Here is an 18,168-nt window from a genome sequence, read left to right as displayed (position 1 = left end):
GTTGTTCAAGGGTTAGTAACTTACAAATACTTGAGATACAGTGCAAAATCTTATCTAATCTAATATTTTACACTTACACTACACTTACAGTAGGCCTACACACTAACGGTTACTTTATGTAAGATGAGAGAAATTTACATATTGTACATACTGTAAACTATAACATTGCACTCCTTTCATGATTGTCATATTTATTTGCAGACATTTTTAGGGAGTGTATTTTACTAAATAAAAAAAGGCAACATCACTCTTTCCCAACTCTGTTCCTTGAGGCACACCGAACACAACACATTTCCCAACTCTTCATAATTACATCTCAATCCACTCATCAGCTCTTCAGTGGAGACTCCAGACATAAAGCAGTCCGAGGAGGGAGACTTCATCAGAAACTTGCAATGCCTTTGTGCCTTCAGGGTTAGGAAACACTGGACTACATGTCTAAGTGAGGTTCAGAAAGAGTTTTGTGACGAGACAAAGAAAATGTTTCTTCTTTTTAGAAGAGGTGAAAAATTAAACATTCACAGCACATTCAAACACAGTGTTGTACATTGCCCTGCATATTTATTCCAGACTATATGCTTGTTGGGCTGGTGCTGGTGCAGTATAGAACAGGGATTCCCAACCCTGAGTCACCCCAGCAACACACATTTTACATGTCTCTTTTGTATAAACTCCCTATTAATGAGCTGATCTGAACCCGCTGGTTTTGATTGAGGAGACATGCAGAATATACAGAACAGACAGAGAAACCCATAATATGTTTAGGCCTAGTTAAAATCAGTCAATGACCAGTTAAAAAATAAATGAATAGGCTACATTTCTTTTTTTCTTTTCTTTTTCTTTTTTTACCTTTCTTCTGTTTTTGATTTACTTCGGCAGCACTATCACATTTAAACAGACAAAAAAATATCAATAACTAACTTTATATACATATATAAATTAGATAGGATGTAGGCTATTACTATTTCTATTTTCCATTACCAGTATCAGCTCAACTCGACTCGACTCGCCTCGGCTCGCTTTTCGCTCCGTTTTCCATCACAGATAGTACCTCCACAATGGTACCTGGTCGTCATAGCGACGCCACAGGAACTACGTGGCAGACACTACCCACACACACAGGACAATGGAGGAAATCGAGTGTATGCTGTTTGTGAGAGGAGAAAAAAACTCTGCGATTTTGAAGCGAGCAGGGAGAAACACACTCACTGGCAGATCACTGCACAGATCAGCAGGCAATGTGAACTCGCTGCAGATCGCCGTCACACCAACACCGGAGAGAGTGGCTCGTCTCGTAGAGCAACTGTACTTGACATCCATTGATCACCATGCATTTTTGTTGTAAAGAGGCAGTTTTAACCTTTATAGAATTATTTAACACTGTTCCATCTAGGGCTCTTCTTGGCTTCATTCCTGCTGTAGCTGAATTAAAATCTAATAATATGTGATAAAAAAAAAAGTATTATTCATTAAAAAGGCTCAGCAGGGGCGAACGCATTTATAGTGATAGACATGAAGCACAGCATGCAGGATTACCATTTCTGACATAAAGTGTTTAATCTGAGGTAATAGAAGGGTCCAGTATATGGCTTATCTGAAATACAATGCAGATGCCCTCAGATCCATGATATCATGAGCAAAAACAGCCATATTAGTTAGTAAAGTTAGTAAAAACATTGTTAAAATAGTCCATGTGACCACAGTGGTGCAACCTTAAGTTTATCACGCGACAAGAATAATTTTGGTGTGCACCACCCCCACCACCCCCCCCACCCCTCCACCCCCCCCCACCCCTCCCCCCCCCCCCCCCCCCCAAAATAACAACTTTATTCGACTGTTCATTTTCTTCTTCTATTCATTCGGCCTTTGATGTGAGTTCACGAGAGCGCCACGACGCATGCGCGAGAACTGAGAAGATGTCGCTTACGATAATTTGATGGCAAAGTGTGCATGGTAATCTTTCATTTTGTGGCATTGGTAGGGCACTTTAACGTTTTCTCGTTGGTTTCTCACTATTCGGAAAACCAGGACATGCACACTTTAGAACCATTTTAAACACTACATCGAGACCCACCTGCGTCATCTTCTCAGTTCTCACATATGCATCTTGGCGCTCTCCTGAACTCACGTCAGAAGAAAATGAATAGCTTAATAAAGTCGTTATTTTTGTGTTTTTTTGTGCACAAAAAGTATTCTCGTCGCTTGATAAACTTAAGGTTGAGGCACTGTAGTCACTTGGACTATTTTAACGATGTTTTTACTAACTTTTCTGGACCGGCAGATTGAAATTGCCTAGAATCCTATGAAGGAGTGAAACCAAAGATGAACGAAAGTCTTACGGGGTTAGAACAACATGAGGGAGAGTAATTACAGACAGAATTTTCATTTTTGGGTGAACTAACCCTTTTAGTCAGTTTTTTAATAATTTATAAAAAAGCATGATTATGTGCTAGTAATAACAATGTAGCCTTGCATCATCTCAATATACCATACCATTATCTAGCTTAAACGGTTGTACTTGACTTCCACTGGAAATTCGTGACATTTATGAGATAAACTTGAATAGACAAAATCACGATTCTTTTTAATTTTCCATTTGTAACCACCACATTGGGATTCTTATATGTTTATTTACTCATTTACAGTTTCAGACACCTGGAATATGCAACAGGGTTGTGAGCACACAGGCTTTTGAAAATATTTCAGGGGAATTATAAATATGTTAAATATCTCAGGAAGGATGGACCAATGGAGTCTGCGGTTTCGGGAGTGTGATGTAGAATGGCAATTTCTACAGTGCAACAAAATCCAATAGAAAAAAAATACAATAAAAATAAAATAAGGGACTGTTCGGTATTTATGGAATGGACCACCGGAGGAAAATAGGGGAGGATCATGTCTTTTTATTCTTTGTTGAGGGGAAGGTCATCCAACTTTTTTTAGTCTAGGGGGAGGGTGACCCAACTTTTGTATTCATGAAAACAGCAAGATTTCAAAGTGGCTTGTTTGGTGCATATTTTTCCATGTAGCTCCATTTAGCTCTCTCAGTCTGGCTAACTAAGGGAAACTTTCCTTGCAATTTATGAACATTTTAGGGGCAGGGCTTAACATTGTGATGAAAAAAGCATGTAAATGATGTATACCAGTTTAGGAAACGGCCCTATACGCTTATATCACGGCGGCCGCCATTTGAAATTTCGTGATCGAAAACGAGGCTGCGGTGGGAGGAAACCGGAAGTGTTCTAGGAGTGACGCTTACGTGAACCAGAAAAGCCAATCGAGCTACCATGGCATATTGTTGTGTACCTAGCTGTACATCTTATCAAAGAAGAGAATGTGATCAAGGTCTGTCTTTCCATCGATTCCTGAGTAAACCGGACTCCCGTCGCCAGTGGATTGCCAAGATTAGGAGAGACGTTGGACCTTATTTTCAGGTAACGTTAATGTAACAAGCTAGCTAAGCTAGCTTACTGAGATAATAAACCCTAGAATTTCATAAGATTAATTTACACGTCAACAGGCATGTTATTAGATTTCTTATCTTAGATCACAGACAACACAAGAGTGTGCTCCAAACACTTCCCCAAGGAGAGCATAGTTAGATCGCTCACCGGTTTGAACAAACTGAAAAACGGGAGTGTGCCGTCCTTGTTTACATGGTGTCAGCCCAAGACCAGAAGGCCATTCAACGCATCCAGAGGTAACGTTAATTGTCAAATAACCAAATAATTTGCTTATCAGCATGACAGAAGTAATAAATGCATTGGTATTACTTGATTTCATTTTCTTGTCGGATGTTCTTTTTACATATATTCGAAATAAACATAATAATAATGTCTGTGTAGGGATCCTGCTTGTGTCAAAGGGGCAAGACGATCAACATCAGGATCAGAAAGAGAACCATTGTAAGTTGAAGTTATGTTTTTAAACCTTAGCTATAACGTTACATATATGAACTGCTTGAGATTACTGAACTAAGGTCATCGAGAATAATGTTTTGCCATTATTTTGTAGTGTGACTGGTAACTTTGATGAGGAAGAAGATGATGTGGACATTTCAAATCTGCATGAGGAAGTAAAGTGAGTGACCAGTTATGTCGAGCGATGCTTCTAGTAATTGCAGTCATCAAAAAATCTATCGCATATCTTAAAAAATTGTGTCTTATCTGTTAAATATAAAACTGAATAAATTAACGATGATAGTCTAAGCCCTTTACATGTTGCTTTATTTAACTGTTTTAACAGCCCGAACACAGACAAATTGATGTGGCATTCACTTAGTCTAGATGGCAAAGTTTATCCTTACTCAAAACCTTTTTTAGAGTAGTGAGTGTGGCAATAGTTTATCTACTTAAAATGGAAAATGTGGTTAAAGAGAAAATCTTTTGAAAAAGTTATTCTATGTTTTTAGGAAATGTTTTATTATGGTTAAGTTTTGCATTCTTTTAAATGTATTGTTCATAAAATACTGTATATTTGTAAAGTTTCACTCTTTTACAAAAGTTTTGTTCAAAAAAAATGTAATCCCACTTTCTTATGTCTTTTCTCTAACACACAGTTCTAGGCAGGTTTTGGAGGCACTTTGTGATCATGACTATCAGGAGGAGACCCTGTCTGCAGAAGAACAGCTTGATGCAGCACATAGAGAGATTGCTCGTCTGGAGGAAGAAAATCAGAACCTGAGAAGTGAGCAGTTTCATCTCCAACGCTTTCAGTGTGAGCCCAAATTGATGATGTTTTATACTGGATTTAAGAATTTTGACACCCTCAAAGCAGTCTTCCTAGCTCTAAAACCAAAAAAAGTCAAATGCAAAGGCTAAATCAAACAGAAAAACACACTGAAAGCTGTCTTCTATGCAAAACACCTATACCTCTTTGACCAGTTCATCCTCTTCCTTTGTCGTGTGCGACAGGGATTTTTTGCTGTGGATTTAGCTGTTCGGTTTAATGCGTCACAAGCCACTGTCAGCAGGACATGCATAACATGGGGCAACTACCTGTTCTTCATGCTAGGCACACTCTCAATATGGCCAAGTAGGCAGGCTATAGATGAACTGATGCCACAAATCTTTAAAAACACATTCCCCAAAGCACGAGTGGTGCTAGACTGTACTGAGATCCACATCCAAACTGCAAGCTCAAAAGTCCTGAACACAGTCACATACTCCCATTACAAAGGTACCACAACAATAAAGTCACTGATTGGCATTACTCCTTCTGGGTCAATTAGCCTTGTCAGCAACCTCTACACAGGCTCCATCTCAGACAAGGAAATCACCAAAGAGTCAGGCGTTCTGAGCCTCCTGGAACCAAGCGATGAAGTCTTTGCAGATAAAGGGTTTCTTATAAAAGACCTCCTCGCTGACATAAATGTGAAACTAGTAATCCCAACATTCTTGGGGTCAAGTGGGCAATTCAGTAAAAAGGAAATTTATTACACACAAGAAATTGCTCGCCTGAGGATCCATGTAGAGAGGGCAATCAGGCGCATCAAAGAATACCACATATTTGACAGCGTCATGCCCCTTTCACTGTGTGGTTCAGTTAACCAGCTATGGACTGTTTGTGCTCTACTTACCAACTTTCAGAGACCTCTCTTTTAATCCTGTGTATCATCTATTTGAAGGGTTACCCAAAACTCATTCGGCAGTTTCTAAACAATGTACATACTTCATGACTACAATGACTAATAACACAAAATTTCAAATGTTTATGAGTGATAGTATTTTTTGAGTTTATTTCAGTTAAATGCAAAAAAAAAAAAAAACTGATTGTGTTCATCTTTCAAGATGATTGTTCCTGGAAAACCTAACATGTAAATATTCCTTACCATTGTTCTTAACACATTGCAGCAGCAGCCATTTTATTTTACTGCATAGCTGTCTTTTGCTTTTTATTGAAATGCATTCATATATGTCTTAAAGCTATGCTTAAAACTACAGTAGTAAATAAGAATGAAATAACTGATGTGACCATTTGGCATATCAAAAGGATAAGTCTGTTGCTATTCCATAAGAAAAAATGATCAACAATAACATGAAGACTGATGAAGATTAATCCAACTAAGTATTGTTTATCAAATGTCTGTATCTTTCCTGCATAAAAACAAAAGTCCCCAGTAAATGCACCATTTCCTCCACAAAAACCACAGTCACAAGCTATTTAAAGAAATGATTTAATTGTTTTTAATGAGAACAAAAAATATTATATATACAGTTCAGTATATATTACAGTGTGATAAGACATTTAATGTGATAACATTTTGATAAATATTTTTAATTTATAACTTATGTACAATGTATGATTAATCCTGAACCAATAAAAAATGCATTGATATAACATAGCGCCTTGTTCTGCTTCCTTGAGTAAAAAATTTTTTAAAGTTGTCTTAACATTACAGAAAATGTAAATGACTTAACAGTGGTTTATCTATGAACGTTGCTTACTATGTCTATGTATGTGTGCTTCCTATGCATGTTCCTATGATGTTCAGATGAGAACATCATAGGAACATGCACAGGGCAGGCAGAAAATACTCAAAGAAGAATGTGTCTAGTTTTGTTTTCATAGACTCCCATTTCACTGCATCAAAGTGGATCCGCTCTAGATGGTACTCGTTGGTGCAATGGACAAAAAAATCACACCACATCATCCCTGTGATGCCCATTTGTCCCATTACCTGGCAGTAGTACTCATGGTTGGGTTTAAGGGCAAAAGCACCATCTGGCCCAGCAGAAAGGTATCTGCACTCAACCAAACTGTCCACACCTGGACACTTAATCTCCAGAAGCCCCTGAAGAAGACCAGCGCTGTCAACAACCTTACGATCTGGTGAGGTACCTAAATGGGTGGCATGAGGATTTATGACAAAGCCACAAGGTAATGTAGAATTACCCGTTACCTGTTCATATTGTACCGCTGCAATGGGCCCCATCTCTAGCCCCCTTTTCATTGACCTTGTCTGCACAGCCCTATTCTGTCTTTGCATACTCGCTGCTAAACTGTCAAAGTCTGCAATCCTTGAAACTTTCCTTTTGAACACAGATGAAGTCAGGCGCTGGGAGTGGACACGGTGCCAGGTCTTGTTTGTGCTCTGCTCCCTTGTTTCCATCTCCAGTGATTCTGCATCAGAATGGGTGACTTGTCATGCCATAGTGGTAATTGCTCTCGTTTTCAGTTAGGGCAGTGGAATATTTACAGGTTTGTGGTGGCAGAGGAAACGTTGGGTGATGGTCAGTGGTTGTGGGCAGGGTGAGCACCTGGTAGGTCAACACGGATCCACTGGGTAGGTCTCCAAACTCTGTTGCAAATGTGTCCACTGGATGTCTGTTTGATGCTTGGAGTACATGATACATTTGACAATTGCTTCCAATATCAGCAAGATTCTTTTGAAGATCACAAGCAAACTGATCACTTGGTATGGGGACTGGAACAGGGCAATAGAGGTTGGGTATGACACCATTACAACCTCTTTTACATTTCTTTGGGAGTGGATTTGCTGTGGGTGGCTTTAATTTTGAGACTTGTATTGTATTATTGTAGGTTTTGGGTTGAGGCCTAATGTACGGGAAGGAACATGCCATGTCTGGGGCAGGGAGGTTTTACTGATTATGGGAGGGACAGATTTGCAGTCCATCTTAAGAAAATGTGCAAGAGTGTACAGTAGTGCAATTTGATGATTGCAGTGACCCTGGCCAGCTTTGCAATTGCACTTTGCCTGCCCAATGAAGGGGCCTTCAGATGGAAACTCCACCTAGTGAAAGAAAGTGAAAACAGGTAAACAAACCATAAAATGTTTATAAATGTTTTTTAACTGATAAAAAACTTAAAAATAAGGTTGGAACTTGCAGAGAAAATTCAACACAGTATACAAGCTTTTGTAGAATCGTGGATTTTCAGTAACTGTTAGAGAGGATATGTGACCAGTCACGGAAACTAGGGACACAAGTCGGTTCTGGGGCATTTTGAGTTATTCATAGATTCTGAGAGTGTAATATCCAAGCTTTCCAACGATGTGTAACATGTGGAAATCTGATAATATTTGGAGAAGTTGTGGCCATTTTAAAGTAGGCACTTAAAAAAGCTCAAAGAGGAGAAAACGAGCTAAAGATTGTGCAGTTCTCACCTGTCTCTGCTGCTGGGGGTGACAATAGGGCTCATTTACATCTCATTTAGATAAGCCATACCCCCTGTAAAGCTCCTCCATGTGCTTTACAGCTTTTTTTACACTTCGAATGAGTGCACTTCTGCCGCACTAGGCGAAAAACAATTGTGCTGCCCCTCTATTTGCAACGTACCAGCAACAACACACAAAGACCAATAATGCCATATAGCCTGCATATAACGCGAAACCAGCAACAACACATAAAGACCAATATGCCATATACATATAACGCAAAACCAGCAACAACACACAAAGACCAATATGCCATATAGCCTGCATATAACGCAAAACCAGCAACAACACACAAAGGCCAATATGCCATATACATACAGTATAACGCAAAACCAGCAACAACACACAAAGACCAATATGCCATATACATATAACGCAAAACCAACAACAACAAACAAAGACCAATAAGCCATAGGCCTACATATCTATAGCGCAAATAGTACGCAACGCTCGTGTGCCCAAAATGTCAACAATATTAAAGTTTATGTAGGAGGCAAATGCCTGCTGGCATTTTTCTTTAAGCAGTCATTTCTGCAATTTTCCAAATAATCACATTTCACCTCCTCAAATTACTGTTGCAAATCTCTTTACACTACTTTCTTATGTGCGTATACACACACAAATGAAATGTCCGCAAGCACATTATATCATCAGCAGGTTCAGCATCTTAAATAACGACTAAAGAGCAAATGAAGCTTAACTTACATTTCAGAAACACGCACGGCAGGCCTTCATCGCAGCAGCAAAGGTCTTAACTGCATCCTCTATTTCGATTCTCCGTCACATATGAAACAGCCAGCCACCGCTGTCAGCGAGCCGAGCCGCCGTATTGAAGCACTGAGGGCGAGCGCGCTGCGCCCATACCTCCGGTTCAGTTTCCCGAGCCCACGAAGTGCGGCGAAAACATTTTCGGTGTAACTGCCAGACGGTTCATCTCGTCTGCGACAATCTTTGCGGCATCCATCTTCATTGAATTTTGATATCAGAGAGAGCTGGCCAGAGCACAGCATAATAAGTAGCCATGTGGTTGACTTGGAGGGCGGGGGCAAAAGCGCCGGGTTATTCAGTATGGAAATACACACAGACAATGACACGCCACGCCCCTACTGCATGCTAGAATCTCCGAAAACAAGCCGATTTCAACCTCAAAATGTAAGCTTTTAAATATACCAATACTGCTATCTCAAACATGGAGAGGCTTCTTCGTGATTTCAATTAACAGATTCTCCAAAAAATTGAAAATCACCAATTTTGAAAAAAAACTCTTCTTTCCTTAATTTTGCTCGAAAGTTGTGCTGCCGACTTGTGTCCCTGGTTTCTGTGACGGGTCACATATATAACCAACCAACCAGCCCCTTGCAACAATTCCTTACAGTGGTGATGTGAAAACCCATGATCCGTTTGAGCTTTAAACACCTGACCCCTCATACCCCATCAATTAACTGTGCAGACCACTGTGCAATGTATAATATAGGTTTAGTAATATCCATCCGTTTACATGTGTATTCTTGCTTTTGTATGTTGCCCAGCAGGGAAAAGGTGATGTTTTGAAAGCAATCAGGTGCAAATTAATGTGAACTTAAACTTTAATACTTTTTATCTATTAACGTTACCCAAATACCTGTATATTGTAAGGAGTGTCATTTTTTCTCAGTGAGCGAAATGATTTGGCCCTCACAACACAGCCTGTCTCGCTCGCCCTGACTGAAAAATCATTTAACGTTAGCTGGATGACCCTTGTTGTCACAACTATAACATCTAATGTTTGTTTACACAAAATGTAACACCACCAAGACAGAAATACAGCACAATTAATTATCCACCTTTTTTTTAAATTCGTTTAGTGTATCGCAAATCTAGACAATTAAGTTTAGTTATGACTTACGTTAGGGCTATCCGTATTTTGACATTTGTCGGCTAACTAACGTTAGCAGACACAGCCTATGACCGGCAAAATCGTTAACTTACCTTCAATATCAGTAATGTAGCCCTCTATCCAGTTGTTATATCCTTTCAATAATATTGCTCGTGGTATTCGACAGCCCTCCTCGGCCCAGTTTTCAACGTCGTTCATCGTGAACCGTGGCAACAAGTCAAGGTTTGTGGTCCAAGCCATTGTTTTGGCCGCAGTTCCGGGTTTCCGCTTGCGGCGCCTCCCACCGCAACCTCGCTTTCGATTTCAAATACATGGAGTGTTACTAATTACAATCCAATCAGCATTACTGTCTGTAGGGTATGGACCAATCAGACACACACTAATTATTCATTATATACAAAGGTTTATGAAACTCCAAAACTAACAGCCCAAATGAACGAACACAAGGGCAGAAACAGTGTCATGTTACAGGGCAAGATAAGCAGATTTTACGACCTCCGAGGAATGTGGCCACATGCACAAGAGAGAGATACAATGGGAACACAGAAACCCTCTTTAAAACAGACTTTGCTGCATTAATCAAAGACTAACTGATCTATAAATGAACATGCATAAAACTGTAATGACTATTGTGACTATTATGTGACTGTGTGACTATTATGTATGGTATGTACCCTGGTATACCACCAACTAACGATCAATGTAACCTCACCTGTATCATGCCTCCTACCTAATTAATCCTCATTTAATGACTCACACTTTGATCTACATCACCTTCTTCTAGAATGCAGTGTGGATGTGTTATAGCTATCTGAGCATTAATGAAGGTATAACCATGCTTGAGACAAAGACTCGTAAATCAACTAAGAGCCACTTTTTGCTCTCAGACGTGTCACCGATCTTATTGGTCGAGTTCAACCCTTGGGGGTGGATCCTTTCCAGCCCACATGTGACCTCCCTCTCTTAGTTCTTTCATCCAGCCGCAACACTGTTCTGGTGACACTGGGGAACCCCCCTCCAGGGCCCAGCAGGCCTCAATCCAACCAGATATGGGCTTAGGCAGGAGAGAGAAGACTCTCTCACAAAGAACCAAGGACAATCTCAGTAGTTCTGGAACAAAGACTCCAACCAACAACGACTCCAATCACCCACTCTTCCGACTTCCTCACTTCTCCTGGGTGCTCGGCGTGGCCTCAACAGGGCCTCAGGCCTTGAACAAACCAGCCATGCGTTCCTGGAGAAATAGAACTCTCAACCAACTTCCACTTGACACTGCCGGAACCATCAACGACTTAAATTTTCAACAACTTCAAGAATTGTTCCCACTACAAATGCAAGTATTCAGTTCAATGAAATGTGAAAATTAAATTTAGATGGTTCTTCTCATAGTCCCCTTTTCTGGTTTCCAATTTAATCCTATCACTAACCTATTTCTGTATTGCTGTGTATATGTGTGTTTAGTTTATTTATGTTTATGATTTAGTTAATAAAACTTATGCACTTTATGTATTTGGTTCTGATTCACTTGCAATACGAAGTCCCTTTACGGTTTGTTCTTGCTACATGCTCAAAACGCTGTACATGCTAAGAAATAATTATTCTTCTGTGGCCAGGGAAGATACCCTTTTCTTAGAATAAATTAATAATCAAAAGAGTTCGTTGGACGAACTGATTAATTGATTGTAATATTAATTTAGCCATGTCAAGTTAATCCAATAAACTGACCCAAATATCCATAATTAATCATAACAAGTAATTATTGATTATTAATATTTCATATAGCTAGGTTCCTTACAATTCAAACAGTGAGACTATCAAAGTTTCAGTAATCTGCTTACAATAGAGAGAAACAGGAATAGCAGCCTGGATAGAGAGCCAATCTGCCAGATAAAGAAAAACAGGATTTGCCGGACTCTCTTGCTGGAAAACTGTTTCACAGCAAATATCATCACCATCATAACCTTAAATGCTAAATTCAGTATATGAAACTGTCTTAGTTTATATACTATTGTATTGGACTCAATTAAAACATTTAGTAAATTTATAACACTACAGCCCTTGCGCACATTCGCGCTCGTGCAGACGTGGCAAGTATAAACTAAGCTGGAGGCGCCAGAACTGCAGCTGATAGAATGTGCGCTGTAGCTGATTCTACCATATTTCTTCAAAAGCAGATCGTGGAGACATTAAATAATCCACGATCAAAAATCGGGATATCACATAAGCACAAGTATAAAAAGACTGTTATCATGTCTGAAAACAAACACAAGTAACGGAGTTCACAAAACTGTATGGCGCGCGTGCTACAGTGGTACATTTATTCATCGCACAGACCAATCTTTTCATAGATATATGTCGCACTGTACAGCCCTGTACAGGACCCTTTTTAATTAACATTTGGTGTAGGTCTACTAGGCATCAAGATATCTGAACATCTTTGCCAAGCGCAAACCAGTACAGAAGTAATCAATAAATTATCGAGGAGGGTCATGCCTTTTTTCACAATCATTTTGGAGGGTCATAGAAAACTGTATTGTTGGCGAAGGGAGGGTCAAGTCTATTTTGACTATAGATCTCAAAACTCCTCCGGTAGCCCCTTAAATAAAAAACTAACAGTCCCTAAGTTTAGTTTATTGTGGTGTTGTTGTATCACCATTGTGCAGGGGTCTTTAATAACAGGAGGACTGTCAATTATTAGACCATATAGTAGGCACAGGTGCATCAGAAATATATATATATAAATATATATATATATATATGTGTGTGTTTGTGTGTGTGTATATTGTAAAGAGGGAAACCTAATCTGGCGGCAGTTTGTCTCTGGCTCTGACACACACACACACACTCTCACACACACATACACACACACACACACACATTCAAATTTGCCGCTCCTCTGTTACCGCTATGGTCCGGGTGCACACGAAACCCATAGCACTTGTTCATTCAAACTCAATGTACCCATCACCCTGCTACAATAAACTCACACTGCATACACACGCATACATATACATTTAAATAGGTTTACCAGTTGGTTGAAGTGTTGATTCCGGGTGAGAAAGAGACAGATATTAAACATGATTTTTGGTAACGAGGGCTATTTATATATGGTATGCCTTTTATGGGTTTATTTATGTTTGGTGTTGATTATTGTGTGTGTTTATGTAGTACTTGAGCACTGTGAAATTTAATATTCCCCCTGGTTTTTGTAATGAGTGTGCAGTTGTGGTGCCGCAAGCAAATTAATTTAATATTTTTCTCTGTGAAACTGTGTATTGTGGATACGTGTTTACATTTTTGGTTATTTTGGTTATTTAATATATTTTTACTGGTGGAAGAGTTGATATTTTTTTTGTTCAGTTGGGACTCACTTGTAAATAAAATGCACCTCTATATAAATAAAACATATTGCACCATAGTGCATTTGCGAGTTAGGCCATCATTTTTATTTTTTTCCATCTTCGACCATACCAGGTCCAGGAAGAGGGCTGTCAAAACCCACTTCCATACATTTTGGTGTCAGAAGTGGAATGGCCACTCGCAAAAAGACACAAAGAGAAGATCCTGAAGTGGATTTACTTGGTGAATCGGAGGAGGAGAAGAATACCCGAAAGCCAGTTCACCCCAGCCCAACACTGTCACAATGAGTGGGACGGCGCAAACTGGGGAAATGGTGGCGTTAATGCGGGAAATCCTCTGTGCTCAACAACAGAGGGAGGAGCGATATCTATCTGAACTCTGTGGAATACGTGAATCCATGCAGCAGACGGTTCAGGCAGCGGCTACACCAAGCACTGCTGAGAGTCCACGAATGGAGCTTCCGACGCCAGGCCAGTCTAGGTCACTATCGCTACCACCACCAAGATCTGAGCCGCAAATGCTAATCTTCCATTCCGGTAAGGACATGGAACTTTCTACGCCGCTTTGAGCGTCTAGCACGGATGTGGAGATGGCCTGAGGAGGAGTGGAGCTGTAGACTGGTGCCATTGTTAACAGGCAGAGCGTTGGAGGCCTATCTGGCTATGGATGAGGAGCAAGTGGAGGTGTATGATGAGCTGCGGGAGGCTCTCCTTGACAAATTCAATATCTCACCAGAGACGTATCGTCAGCGCTTCTGGGCTTCGACAGTACCTGCAGGAGAAACCCCGACTGAGACGTATCATCGGCTACGGAACCTGTATCGTCGGTGGGTTCAACCGGAGCAGTCAACGAAGGAGGGGATTGGAGAATTGATTATCCTCTAACAACTGTTGCGAGTGTTGCCGTATGACAGCCGAATCTGGGTTAAGGAGCACGAGCGTACCAGTGGACTGGCAGCAGCAAAGTTGGCGCAGCGGTTAACGGTCTCAACCACCACGACGTAATGCTAAAACCACTTCACAAAGACAGTATATGGATACAATTTAACCAAAAACAGGCACAGAGAAGGAACTGATTTGATATTACTGTCAACAGCTAGGGCACAAAGCCACTGTGTGTCCCATCCGTAAAGCTAAGCTCACAGGTTACTGCTATGTTCCTAGAGAGGAGAACTTAGATGATAAAAGTGTGAGCGACTCTCAGAACATAATGACTGTGACTGTTGATGGACAATCTTTAATGGCGTTGTTGGACACTGGAAGTGCCATTTCTTTGTTGAAATCATGTCATGCTGCAAACATGTGTGTTGAAGAGATTGTTAACAAACAATGTGTACATGGGGTTGTGAAAAGTTACCCAAGTACTGTGGTGAATGTGTGTGTTTATGAACAAACATATTTACTCAAGGTTGCAGTTGTTGAATCGTTACCTACTGAAATTATTTTGGGAAAAGATTAGCCTATATTGCCTGATTTACTGCATGGTACAATGAACTCTGATGGTCATAAGGCTAAAGCAACCCTATCATGTCCAGTTGTAACACGGGCCAAAGCTAAGGCTGGGTTGCAGCCCTTACCAGACTTGCACCATAGTCTGATTCAGGGTGGGATTAAGGGCCCCAGAAAGTCACGCCGACAGTGGCGTGCAGCCAAATATTTGGGTAATCCATACCCAGAGATTAATACTGAGGATTTGGAAATGAGCAACTGGCAGATTCCAGAGGACATTGGGGACTTACAAAGAAAAGATCTGTCTTTGCAACCATTGTTTGTTAAAGTAGAGGGTAACTGTGGGTCTAATGTGTGTAAAGAACAGTATATCATTGACAATGGGAGTTTGTATGTGCAAACAGATGATGTGAAACGTTTGGTGTTGCCTACATGCTGTCGCAATCTTGTTATGCACATAGCACACTCTGTTCCAGGAGATGATTTGGTGATCTTCTGTCCATATAGTGCGGGCCTTTAACAGTTACTGAGGGTATGTTCTCAATATGGCTCAGATTTTGACATTAGATACAATAAAAAGAAGAGTAATGCTATGATTGTTAGGAGTAGGAAGGACAGGAAACAGTTAAATGATGAATGAATGTCACAGGCCCGCGCGCTTTGTTTACTACAGTTATACAGCACGTGTCTGTGCCGTTCATTCACTCTTGCACCTACATTAGTAAACGTTATGTTTACATGAACACATCCAAACTATATTGCTATAGCCTACTAAGATGAGAAAAATAGACTGAAATATGTTGAAATAAAATGTCTGTATAAGCAACAAACTGCAAATTCACATGTATATGCTAATATATCATACACAATATGTTACAGACTAAATATGAATGTTTAGACACGATTTTGTGATTAGTTTTGGATAGATTATGAAGTTTTGACTGTAAAAAAAGACTACTGTCACATTAAATAGGTACACTTTTGTTCACCAATTTCTGCTCATAAATATACTATAGTATGATGTTTTGTCAAAAATAAAGTAGGTATATTGAATTATCAACTAAGATGTTATTATAGTGTAATACCTTTTTTAATACGTATGATAAAGTGTATACTTTTTTACAAAGAAATACACTTGAAATATTGTTAAAATTGTAATTGTTGTTGTAATTGTAACCTATTTGTAATGGTTACAATTTCTAATTGTAAAATATGTATATATAGATAATTTCTTTTGTCCTTGCATTCTTTGGGATCCTGTGACACACCTGTGTGAAAGGCTAATTAATATGCAGCTCATTATGTATGTGGCACATTATCCGGCCTTTGTCTTCTCAGGTGTGAACACGCCTCCACGCATATTTCCTTTCCAAACAAAAGGTGTCTTATAAAATTTAAATCAATGTATTGTTTTGTGTAAATGATTAGGCAGGATGATTTTCAGATCATTTTGAAGCAAAAATTCTAGGCAACAACACCCATTAGTCAAAAGTCTTGTGGACACATATTTAGTATGTGTTATGTGGCCTTATTTCAGACATTTCAGGCCTTTTTTAGTTTTTTCAATAACCACACATAAACATTATTCTCTAAAAATACAACCATGTACATACATGTTGCTCACATATTACGGTAGCCCCATTTGTGCTATATAGAGTGAATTTACACCTTTGCCTTTAACATGTTTATAAATAACTGAAAAAAGCACAAATGTCAGAGCAGTCAGAACACCTCAAGGACCCCAAAAACCCCTTAGACCCCAGAGGGTTAAGGTATGTGATGAGGCTAAATATTTGAGACATTATATAACTGAAGACCTGTCTGATGATAGGGATATTTATAGACAGTGTCGTATGATATATGCACAAGCTAATACGTTGACTCGCAAATTTTGAATGTGCTCTGGATCTGTAAAGATTGCACTTTTTAGGACATATTGCACTCCGACGTATACTGCCCATTTGTGGCGGTGCTACAGAAAGAGCAGCATGCAGAAACTCATTGTAGCATATAGGGATGAAGCTGCTGCTTAAGGTGCCATGGTGGAGTAGTGCAAGTCAAATGTTTGTCAGTGTTGTCGTGCCCACCTGTTCTGCTGTTTTGCGCAATCTCATGTACAGATGTATGTGTAGGTTATTAGATTCTGCAAACAGCATAATTTCAACATTAACAGATCCGACCCTACCCATATGAAAAAAACCTGCATGGTTCATAGACAGCAACCATATATCTTCCTTACTTAAACAAGCCCCTTTACATCATAGGTTAACCTTTAAAATAAATAATGAATGCACACTATAGGCATTTCTGTCATCAGAATAATATGAAAGCTGCTTATCAAATGGTCTGTAATACTTCAAATCCTGAACATGTCAGTGAATGTAAGTCCTGTGTCAGTGAAGTTGATTCAGTACCTTCGACTCTGCAACAGTACAGCAGTGCTCGAGTCAACAACATTCAGCAGATGAAGAACAGTTGCAGGATACGAGTGGATCAGTTGCAGGATACGAGTGGATCAGTTGTGTCCAGTTGCTAACAGTAGTCAAATATCTTCATTTGTGTTGTGAAGATGAAAGAAATTCTTACATGTTTGGAACGACATGAGGGTGAGTAATTAATGACAGAATTTCCATTTTGGGTGAACTAACCCTGTAAGAATAAATTAAAGCTGCAGTAGGGAGTTTTGAGAAAATGTTGACTTAGCCTGAAAATTTGAACAAGCACAACTTACAGGTCCAACCCCCTTGCTCTCTGCTGTGCTACAGCCCTCCCTCCACAGCTCCTCCCCCACAGCGGAGCCTGCCGTGAACGCGCAGGCTAGTAAGCAGGACCACCGATGACGGCGGATTATAAACAGTTATGGAACATTCACTAATAGGGACGAAACATCAACAATATGCTTTACATTGACTATGGCCTGCCCATACTTTGACTACAAACTTGGTCCTCAAATCATTATGTATTTTGCAATACATGTAACTTTATAAGGTTGCACTCTTTCTATAAGTTATAGCTACTAAGATAACGTTAAAGGATTAGTTCACTTTAAAAAAAAACTTTTGCTGATAATTTACTCACCCCCATGTCATCCAAGATGTCCATGTCTTTCTTTCTTCAGTCGAAAAGAAATTAAGTTTTTTGATGAAAACATTCCAGGCTTTTTCTCCATATAATGGACTTCAATAGCACACAAACGTCTCGAGGACCAAATGACAGTTTCAGCGCAGCTTCAAAGGGTTTTAAACGATACCAGACGATGAATAAGGGTCTTATCTAGTGAAACGATCGGTCATTTCAAAAATAAATAA

This window comes from Siphateles boraxobius, unplaced genomic scaffold, assembly GCF_051911475.1.
Source record: "Siphateles boraxobius isolate OS27281-9 unplaced genomic scaffold, OSU_SipBor_1 16, whole genome shotgun sequence".
NCBI lineage: Eukaryota > Metazoa > Chordata > Actinopteri > Cypriniformes > Leuciscidae > Siphateles > Siphateles boraxobius.
The sequence above is the reverse complement of the archived record's forward strand: the minus strand, read 5'-3'. Positions refer to the sequence as shown.